The 11,468-nt window shown below is 35.3% G+C and overlaps 1 long non-coding RNA gene across 1 annotated transcript; it reads left to right on the top strand.

Annotated features, from left to right (window-relative positions):
- Positions 1–1,897: 1,897 nt before the first annotated feature.
- LOC127464193 (uncharacterized) lies at positions 1,898–8,340 on the top strand. Its single transcript, XR_007901228.1, has 3 exons — positions 1,898–2,777; positions 5,573–5,748; positions 6,191–8,340. It is a non-coding gene; the product is annotated as an uncharacterized LOC127464193 (long non-coding RNA).
- The last annotated feature ends 3,128 nt before the right edge of the window (positions 8,341–11,468 follow it).

Genomic DNA, 11,468 nt, shown 5'->3' with positions numbered 1-11,468 from the left:
TGAAAACTCTTTTTTTAATTGTTATTTCTTTCTTACCAGAAAGACTCTGCGTGCTACAAGTCATTAAGCCTTCAAGACAAAGAGTTGTTATTTTTTTAATGTTAAGCTTTGTCCTGTCCTTTATAGAGTTGAGGAAAGCACTCAGCTATTTTTCCAAAGAACAAAAGAGGAAGGAAAAATGGGTAGGCTAAAATAATTAATACTAGCTCAAAACATTTGAATATGTAAGAGCTAACAGAAGCCACATTTGACAAAAATAGGTATTTACATGGTGATTTATTCAGAGTTAAATGGAGATCTATCCATCAGATTGGCACTTTTTTGTGTAGTAAAATAAAAAATAATGTGATGACAGGAAATTAAAGTGAAATTAGTTTGATAATAGGCACCAACATTTTTTCTTCTCTTAAAAAAATAAAGTAGGAAAAAAATGACATACATTTTAGACAAAAGATGAATATTATTAGTCTACTTTGACAATAACTTTAAAAAAGCATCTTGAGTCTTCATCTTGTGGTGTGTCATGTACTTATTTACTCCTGGCCTACTTGACAAATAAATGACAGCAAGGTAGAAAAGTAATCTATTAGTTTAAATGCTACTTGGAACAGGACATCAGAGAAGTATTGTCAAATTTAACTATGAAAAAAACATGAATATATAACCAAAAACTTAATTTTGGTAATCTTTTGGCTCTTAGAGCATCCATTTCTTCATGAAGACAAATCTTTTTTATTTAAGAATTTCTGTCTCAGAGGAATTGTAATATCAATGTTTTTTTCTTAGTTCATTAAATAAAAAAAGGACAAGCCTTTGGTGCTTAGGATTCAAACTGAAAAAAGTTTAATGCTCAGTTAAGTTTGAGATGTCAAGGGTCAAAAGTGAATTTAGCTCAAAGCACCTGAAATGTGGGAAAGATTTCCAGTTCACACAGTAACCCTAAGTGCATTGCCTTTTCACAGCTGTTGAGTGGACATTCTCTCCATCAGACATCATGGTCACTTGTTCTGGGATTTGGAGGTTGTTTCCCACTTGTTGCTTAGGGATTCTTTTCCCCGCTATCAGAGTTTTCATCTTTATTTAAGGACATAAAGACAGATGCAAATCTGTAACCATCTACCAGTCCCCGTACATCAAATACTCTCCATTTGACATGGAGAGAACATGAGGTTTCCACAACAGAGATTAACAGAAAAAAACCCTCTGTTTAAATATTTCTGTGATTAGTGCTTGGCTATGTATGAGACCTCAGAAGTCCAGGTAATTTCAGGCACTTGCACTTAGAGCCAGTAGTTGAACTGACAGTCACTGGCTGGTTCCAGTTTACTGATCTTTCCACCATTTTTTTTTGTTTTGTTTTAACTATTGAGCTGATCTATAAGCCAAAACAGCTTTTTGCTGTCAGTTTGTTTGTTTCTCTTTCCCATTTTCACTGAACTTTGCCTATTCACTGAGCATTAAAATAGCACCTGGAGATATAAAGTGACAAAATGAATTTTTATAGTTTTTCCTGAACAAAAGATACATATAATTGGAGGGTTTTTTACCTGAAATATGGACTGATGGTATTCTAGAGGATAAGGAAATAAAAATAACTAACCTGATTCAGCTGAATATGGGGATGTCTAATAAGTCATATAATCTCTACCTCCAGACTGCATTGGTTTAACATGTCTTTCTTAACACGTCATCCTACGCATGAGCATAAAATATAACACCTCTGATTCCCTAGTAAGGACATTTTTTTCCTCTTCAGCACTCAACTCACAGCTGTGGTGTCTCTCTGTTGTTCCAAGGGAGAACAATCCATAAGGTTGTAGCTTGATGTACATTAGCCATCAATAGCTTTTCAACACGCATGGTTTACAATTGCAGTTTGCTGTGTTTAAATGTCATCTGCATTCTGTGATTGAAAGAATGCCTGTGCACATACACAAAAAGGAAGAATTGAGTATATATGCCAAGAGCTTCTGCTTTTGTGTTTGGTTTTTTTTCACTATATGTGAATTATTGACCTCAGGGGATCATACTCTAGGTGATAACTTTGCATTTACAAAGCATTTAAGTGCAGTCTCCCAACAACATACTTATAATTTCTTTCCTTCACAAATATCGGACAATGTGCTTCCTAAGATTTCTCTGGAACAAAGCAGTTTTTAATAGTAGCGATTGTATGAAATGTTCCAACTGTGGTTATTTTCCCTCAACAGTCACATGTGTATGTACAATCACATATAAATCAAGATAATTGCTTCCTTGCAATTTATGACAGAAATAAGTTAGAAAACAAGGCAGCAGAGAAAAAGCCAATAGATTTTTAGAAGCTCTGCCACCTGATCTATTATAAAATGAATCTAATTATCTGGAAAATGTGTGTCTCTAAGTAAAATGTATGGCTATATGAATAGATGCATTCAGAACAGAAGTCTACTTATAAGCAGCTGTGGCCAGAGCACATTAATTGTTCAGTTTTATGACATGTGGAAGTGTATAATATGATAAGAAAGGCAACGACAACCAGAAAAGACCTCTTCTGTTTCTTACTATCTTTGTTGTCAGTTTTTAAATCAATACACTTTTTTCTTAATATCATAAGACTTGGAGTTCAAATGCAAACAGGTGAAGAGCTGACCTACTAGATAATGAGCACAATGGATAACCTACTTGGCAAAAGAAAATTGAAAGATTTTGGAAAAGTAAACCCTGGAAGAAATACAACTATTACCTATGAATATTATAGGGAATAAATGCTGGAGAATCAATATTTAAGCAAAAAGGTAATGCTGGCACAAGAACTGATGAGTGTAAGCTGAACAGATAGTAATTCAGTGGAGAATGTGTTGAAGGTCAGGCTGGATGGAGCTCTGAGAAACCTGGTCTAGTGAAAGACATCCCTTCCCATGGCAGGGGGATTGGAATTAGGTGATCTTTAAGGTCCCCTCCAGCCCAAGTCATTCTGTGATTCTACAATACATATCCTAGAGAAGAGTAAGCTTCTGGAACAGTTTTCTTAAAGAAGCAGGGAAGAAAAAAGTATAACTTGCTTTAAAGCCGAAGCTTGATGCATTTATGGGAAGGATCATATGACAGTTTCTTTTTATAGCAAGAGTTTGGAGCTGATGACTTAGCAAATCTCTTCAACTCTTTTGCTGTTTGTCATTATATTTTTATGCTGTGATTTTCCACACTTTGCAGATTGCCATCTGAGCCACTTCATAAACTTGCCTTTACAGCAACTGAATTGATTTTTGTCATTCTAGCAAAGTAAATCTGATAATCAAGAATTTATTTCACAACAAACCTCTGAAAAACGCATCTCAACAGTTAATTTTCCTGGTTTTCTTTCTATTTAAAAATGAAAAGCTGGCAATAATTTATTTTTAGTGTATTATACGTCTACATCAGTTACACTCAATTGTACCTGTTGTCCTGGGAATTAATATGACAATCATATTATGCTTTACAGCCATTTCCCGGGTAACTAAAACAGCCACATACATGCAATGTAGCCATTAGAAACTTTTTCTTTTCCCTAGTGACTTCTATTTTATTTTTCAGCTCTTCCATATGCACTAAACTTTTTGTAATGGTAGGCAGCTGTGAAATGCATTAATGAGCTGTGAGAGAGAAAAAGAACAAGGGAGACTGAAATGTTTCTATTGGGAACCATGAAACATGAAAGGGACAGAGAGCAATCTGGAGGTAAAAAGCATCTATGAAAAACAATCAGTCAAAATTTGAATGCTTGTTGGAATTCACTTTTGTTTGCAGGAGCAAGACCAGGTAGCAAATTTTTTTATCATATTTATTTAATATGTCAGCATGTTCAAATCTTGCTTTTCATGAAGAGTTGGGCTCCTGAAAATATTTTTAATTTAGATATAAAAAAGCAGGCCCATCAGAAACTTCTTAGGGCAAGACCTACAGTGGCAGGAGCGCAGGTGATTAAGAGCCCACTTTCTTCATTTACTGTGGTTTTGTTGTTGAAAACTTTTTGTGTTTATATATGTATTCTATAGATTTGCCTCTTTCTGGAAATGTGGAAAAAATTGGACTTGTGGATTATTTGAAAAGGTCATTGATGTTCAGGGCAGTTGACAATTTAGGACAATCTGAGTGATGTTTATTTAAACTTCAACTGATTTTGATTATCATAATTCTTGTGCATCACTATACAATTTGATTCGATAAATCATGGGTTTAAAAGCTTACTACAATTTGGTTTTGTTCTTTGTTTATCGTCTTTTTTTTCTGTTTTGGTTTGGGGGGTTTTTGTTTGTTTTTTTATCAGAGCAGTGTCTCTGTTTCCAAATGGCATTCACTTTCCTATTACTTTCATTTTATTTTTTTAAGTATTCATGCTATGGTATGAGCAGGGCTTTCATTTCAATGTGTGCATTATTTTCATTTTCCATGGGTTTTTAGTGTGTCACTTGTCTATTCAGTTTTGCCTGCAGTGAATTTTTCTAAAGAGTTTCTTCTTTGGTGTCAATGTGCCATATGTGTAATTTATTTTAGGAATATTTTAAATGTTTGAAAATATTCATTTTCACTTATCTTGAAGGTTTTCTGTATTAGAATACTCTATCTTCTGATAGGATGTATTAAACAGAAAGTACAAAAAAAGAAGAGAAATTCTAAGACAGCAGAAGAATTTGTTTTCCCAGGTAGATAGAGAGGATTGTACAAGTGTTTACAAATATGGAAAAACAAAGGGCATTATTACAGCAAAACAGATTAATTAGCTTGAAATATAGATGCATGTAGCCATACATGAGTATGTATATATATACTTCTATAAATAGTTACTTATGTACCTATATTTGTGTTGCTTCCAGATACAGCTTGTAACAGCCTATTACACGTGTGAGTCTTCCTTTTTTTGGTTTCCACACGAAGTATAAATTTTTAGTCTCTTTTTACCTTTGAAAAAGAGTTTTTTCCATTGAAAATTTAAGTCATAATTTCAGTACTCTGTAAATGATCAGTCTTCCAGTTTTTTCCTCTACCTGAAGAATGCTGTTGAGATGACCAGTAATTTTACAGATCTCCAACAGTAAGAGAACAGAGAGATGGCCTATTTTCTAGGGGGACAGACGGAAGAGAGTAAGTGTAGCTTCACTATTTTGCCAAGCTGGAGCAATTTCAGGGCACAGGAGATGGGGATATCTGGGGCAGCAGCAGGGCATCACTTGTTCAAGTTGGCTTCCTACTGTTTGGTAGTGAAGAAGCCCAGAGGTTAGAAGGCAAGAGGTATTTTTGTGTTCTGGAGTTGGCTATTATACCTATTTTGACTGGCAGCCCTTTACTGTTGGCAGCAATAAGATGCAGATGTTCATGTTAGATGATCATGGTCCATTTTCCTTCTGTATATGTGCTGAAACTTCAAACAAATTACAGAAAAATAGCACGTTTTGTTTATACAACCATTTGTATAATTTTTTATTATTATGTATTTTTAATTTGTCAAACCACATAAACAAAGTACATCTTGTGGGAATGTGAATATCTTTGCTGGCCTCCCATATGGATACAGAAACATCACATTTTATCTTCATGTTGTCCTTTCTAGAGAATGGTTCTTGGCTTGAGATCCCTCACTGCTGTCCAGGTGGCACTGCTGCACCATATTTAGCAGTTCCATAAAGTCTGCAGATTTACAAACTTCAAGGAAATGTCAGAATGCCATACCATCAATGCACAACATTTGAAGTGGAGGCGGCCAAAATTCCAGTCTTTCTTCACTAGGTATGTGATGATAGGAGGCTTTCAGTGTTACTGGTCTTACTGTGAACAGCAAGGAAGTCACATGAGCTATGGGAGAACTTGCCAAGAAAGATAGCAGCTTCCTACCTCACACAGGCCAATAATAGTTTGGTGGAGAGAGAAGAAAAGAGTTTGTTTTGAGCTGCTTCACTAGTCTGCAGGAAATTACTCCAATGAAAATTGCGTCTTTATTAGTTCTTTCTCTTTCCTATTTCCCTTTGGGAAACACTTCCTAACTTTAGAATCCATCCTAAAGTTAATTCTGAAGTTGTTTTTCCCTCATTGAGGGTGGGTATCCTTACACTTATTTTTCAGGTCTTTTTTCTGTTCTGGATATAACAAAAAAAACTTTCCCTTTAGATGTGCTCACTTTTCTCTAAAACACAGTAAACTGACAAATGTCAGTGATTTGGTATGACTACAGGTTCACTGAAGGATCAGAGGGAATTTTCACCTCCTAGATTGGATTATGTGCTCTGGACATGACTTACAATACATGCCAAAATGAAACCTGGGAACACAGCATCCTTTCTAGTGCCTTCCTTTCTGCTGCAAGATGCTCTCGTCTGCAAAGTGGTGATGTGCAACAGTACAGTCACCTTGTCACAAGAAGCAGCTGTCAGGACTGAACCTGCATTGCCAAGTCCACCTAGTTGACAGATTGTTAGCAAGCAAGAGAAAGCCCTGCCTAAAAGATGTGAAACTAAATCTCCCTACCATTTTTCAGTTATCTGAAGAGAAGAAAATGTAAGGGGTGAATGTAGGTAGAAAGAGCTATGAAAAGAAATGTCTTCATATGCAACACTCACACGTCCTCTTATGGAATTGTTTTTGTGGAAGAGCATGTGGGTTGAAGTGAAAAGGAGGTGTGTTCAGCAGAATTAGTGTCTCATACAAAACCAAGCGTAGTTGTCATATAATCATAGAATGGTTTGAGTTGGAAAGGAATCTAAAGATCATCTAGTGTAATCCCCCTGCCATGGGCAGAGACATCCTTCACTAGATCAGGTTGCTCAAAGACCTGTCCAAGCTGACCTTGAACACTTTCAAAGATGAGGCGTCCATAACGTCTCTCGGCAACCGGTTCCTACGTATCACCATCCTCATAGTAAAAAATATCTTCCTTATGTCCAGCCTAAACCTACCTTTTTTTTGGTTTAAAACTATTGCCCCTTTCCTACTGCAAAAGCCTGTACTGAAAAGTATTTCTCCATCTGTCTTTTAAGCCTCCTTTAAGTATTGAAAGGCCACATTAAGGTCTCCCTGGAGCCTTCCCCAAGCTGGACAATTCCACTAGCTCAACCTTTCTGCATAGGAGAGGTGCTCCAACTCTCTAATCATCTTGGTGGCCCTGGTCTGGACTCAGTTCAACAGATTAATGTCTCTCTTGTTCTGAGGATCCCAGAGCTGGATGTAGTACTGCAGGCGGGGTCTTATAAGTGCAGTGTAGAGGGGGACAATCACCTCCCTCTACCTGCTGACCAGGTGTGATTGATGAGACCAAAAAAACTGTTGTTGTTTTCTGAATTCCCAGATATATTGAGACAAAAATAGGGTATGCAAGAAGACACTGTCTTGGGGAATAGGAAGCAGGACAAAAGTACAAGCCTTGCATGGAATTCCTGTCAGTTCAGCAATGACTTATCAGATCCTTACAGGACAGACAGACACTGTTATTAATTGAAGTGTGTGAGTTTCCAGTTTTGAATGCAAGACCAACCAAGAACTCTCATCTCTTCTGTGTGCAAGCAGTGCAGTACTGCTGGTCATGTCAACATTATACACTATATTTCTGCGCTGACATCAAATTCCTCATATTCCAAATTCAACAGTCATATGGGATCAAATTTTTTTCCGATTGAGGCTTCAATCCTGATAAAACCAAAACTGAGAGGATATCACTGGGATGATATAAACCTATTTCTAAAGAGATGAGAACTAGTCTATGTTTTTCACAACAAGTCTGATGACTCACATGTCTTTGCATATAGTGGAGCTGGTAGCCATCGACCTTTGCAGCAGCACATATTTTTCTGAAATTTGACTTGTTCCTTCATGTTAGGTTACTGGTGTCATGACATGATTTTCAGGACTTTATCAAATCATTTCACTGATATTTACTTTTGGCGCTAGAAATGGTTCTATGGATCACAACAGCATCTATGGCTAGCTTTGCATCTTCAGCTTCTCATGTGAGCCAGGTTTTTGGTTTGGGGTTTTTTTTTTTGGTTTTTTTGGGGGTTTTTTTAATGGTTGATTTGTTAATTTTGGTTTTGTTTATTTTCTTTCAGGAGACATAAAGCTTCATAAAAACATGTAATAATTTTATTTCATGGGCTTTGAAGCATGTCATAAATGTCCTGCATAAAATTTTCAAAATTCTGATCTACTCTTTGAATTAGTACGGTTTTAAAGTGAAACAGTTCTTTAACAGACTAGTGAAAGTCACACAGCTGGGAATATTTCTTCTTTGTAACATTGTATTTTGAGAGAACTAGCAACAATTGATTATTTAATTTCTCTGTGATATATTACTTTTAGAGTCAAAACAACCATCTAGTGCCATAAATATTAAAATCTTTCCATTATGAAATTTAGTTTGTTATGTGATTCTTTATTTTCAATTTACTCATTTAACATGGTGATCATGGGACAACCAGCATCATTCAAATAACTCAGGAAGAAAAAACAACTACCAAATATAACACATTCAATCAGCTAACACTTTGAAATCTTTGGACTTAGAGGTGGAATAAAAAATCATAAAAAAGAAACATTATTGAAACTACACTATGCCTAACTATCACTGGCTTCAACGAAGCATTGAAGAGCTCAGACATTCACAAATTGAATTAAGAACTGTAGTCAGTTTTGTTCAGCAAGACTTTCAGTGAAAACAAAGAAGCAGATGTAAGGAAGGTTTCAGTGGAAGATTCTTCATGATGCTACTCTGGACTGAAGAAATAGGATGAAAGTTTAGTGTGTTTGGTAGTGATATTAGTTTATATTATTGCCAGTTGGAGAATGTGTTTAATTACGGTTTGTTTGGTTTGAATAGTCATTTAAAAATTGCTGGTAAATAATCTGAAACAAAGAATACGGGGAAAAAAACCTGTGGCAGTATTAGAATGATTTTACACAACGAGATAACAAGACAAGCTGATTTTGTGCTTATTATGTTGGGGAGGTATTTTCCTGATATTAAAAAGGAAAAACAAAAAGTGAGTGGGAGCTAACTCTGAACATATGTTAGTGGCAGAGAAGTGCATTTCTTGATTGCATTTGAAATACTATGGGCTAAGACAGTCTTTTTATCACAATAAACCTGAGGAAGATATTCAGTAAATTGTAGATCATGTCATATTTCAGTTAAGCATATTTTCATACCTCATGCTCTCTTAGTGTGTCTTAGACTAGTGTTGACAAGTGACTAACTAAAAAAATGACACTGGAGGTGTTTATGTGTGCGCAAATAGAAAAAGAAACCAAACAAGCCAAGACCAAAACTAAAACAACAACAACAAAAACCTAAACAACTTTGATCTGAAAATTGCTTACTGGAAAAGGAGTTCATGTAATACTCTCCAAGGACATTAAGCAATGGGTTTCATCCCATTCAATCCTCAGTTATCAAGCCTGGTGTTTGTTTCTTTGTTTGCTTTAAAGTATTTAAGTGTTATTTTCTGCTTTGTTTGTGAGACTGAAATGAATTCAATGGTCAAATTGATTCAATTAGTTACCATAGGATAACCTAGAACACAAATTATGCCATCTGCTTGTCTATAACTTGTGCAGATACCCAGTAGTGTTAGTGATGTAACTGGATAATTCATCTCTTATATCAAAGCAGCTGAAGTTACATTTATCATAGGACTAAAGATCATGCCCAAGTTTAACTGTAAAACTGTCACCTCAGGATGACTCAATTTTTGGCCATACCTTCTATTTCTGAATCTATTTATAAATGGGGTTTTCATCTTGCAATCACATAGAAGCATTTTGAATAACGACCACTTCTTTAAAATTTTATGTTACTACCAAAAGTAATAAGATTAGTAGCATTTTATGAACTTCAACAATTTTTTCTTGTTGAAGTTGCATTTTTTTTTAGTATGTTTTTAAGAAAGAGTGGGTCTTAAAAAATCCAGTATTCTGAACAGAATATGGCAATCCAAGCCATAATATTGGAAGTATTTTACAGTATATTATAACACTCTTTTCCAGTCAATACATCCCAAATCCCCCACCTCCCAAAGAAATCTCCAAAGCTGACTATTCTTTTTACTGGGAGTAAGTTGACAGAAAATTCCCCTCAATTTTCTGAAGGTCTTGGGATAGAAAAATAAGACCATCTTAAAAATGAGGAAACTGCTTATTGTAGCTAAGGTGTCACTTCTTAACAGGAATTGTTTACTAGTAGAAAAGACTTGTAATGGAAGAAAACACAGATGGAATATTGAGAATTAAATTAAAGACACAAAGCCAAATATGTGTTGTTAAAAGAGTTGCCACTGTGAGACGTTAAGGAATATTACTTTATGAATATCTTTTTGTAATTGATTTCTTTTTGTTTCTCAGTATTAGCCTTCTGCCTACAAAAATGAGATATTGTAGCCTGGAGAAGAAATTTAGCTAAGACAAATTCTAAAGTGATTTGGGATTAATAATTTTCTCCTATGTGTAATGCTTCATTCCTATGAAATTTGTGCTCTGCTGCTTTAGGTATCTGAAAGCTCCTTATAAAGCTATTATTTCTTCACTGTGGAGGATTAGACTTTGCTCAGAGCAGCTTGAATAACAATGTAAAATGAAATCAAACTAAAAAACTCAGCAGATCACTGTTCTGCCATTATGTCGTACCTTCCTTAAATATACTCCAGAAAGTATAGACTTTGTGTCTGAAAACAAGAAGCGAGTGATGCCATGTGCTAAACACTACTGTGAATTCCTTGTCTGTGGGACATCAAGGAGAGTTTCTGAGTTCAGAGGTTCAGGGAATATCTCAGCCTCATCCCATCTCAATCTTGAGGAATTTGTCCAAGCATATGCCAGGATGATTGCTGCCACACATAACAGGTCTAAGTTTCCACTGAGAAGAAACCATTTGATCCATAATCTGGACATTAAAGGGCACTGATCGCTAAATTCACATATAAGCCACTTATATGAAATCACAATCCATATTATGGACCTAAAGAGAAACTTTATAAGACAAATAATGGTGACTGATTCCTTAAATCCACTTTCATAATCAAAGAGAATTAAATTTAGACAAAGTTAACATAAAATCTTTTGAAATTAATTCGAGTAGCTCCTTGCCATCACTATTGCCTTGAAAAGTCTAATATTACTTCACATGATTCCTTCTCACCAAACTTTTAAGTAACTCTTAAAATTAATTTCTTAATCTTAGAAGGGGAGGTAAGGCATAGAAATTTATAACAATCCTCCAAAATGGTGACGGCTTTTTAACTAGTTAGCAATTCAGGTATTTTTGGTGATTATTTGAATAAAAAAACCTCTGAGTTACAGATTTTTCAGTATGAAATGTTTTTGATGGTATCCATCTGTTACCTTTCTATCTCCATATTCTTTCTCAAACACGTCTACCCTTTGACATTAAGTTGTTATTCTCTGATTCTCTCAGGTCCAAAATAAAATGTGCTTATTTAAATACTGTATTGGGAGAAAAATGGAAAATT

This window comes from Manacus candei, unplaced genomic scaffold (genome assembly GCF_025592945.1).
Source record: "Manacus candei isolate 608988 ecotype Guabito, Panama unplaced genomic scaffold, ASM2559294v1 h1tg000008l, whole genome shotgun sequence".
NCBI classification, from domain to species: Eukaryota; Metazoa; Chordata; class Aves; order Passeriformes; family Pipridae; genus Manacus; species Manacus candei.
The sequence above is the reverse complement of the archived record's forward strand: the minus strand, read 5'-3'. Positions and strand labels throughout refer to the sequence as shown.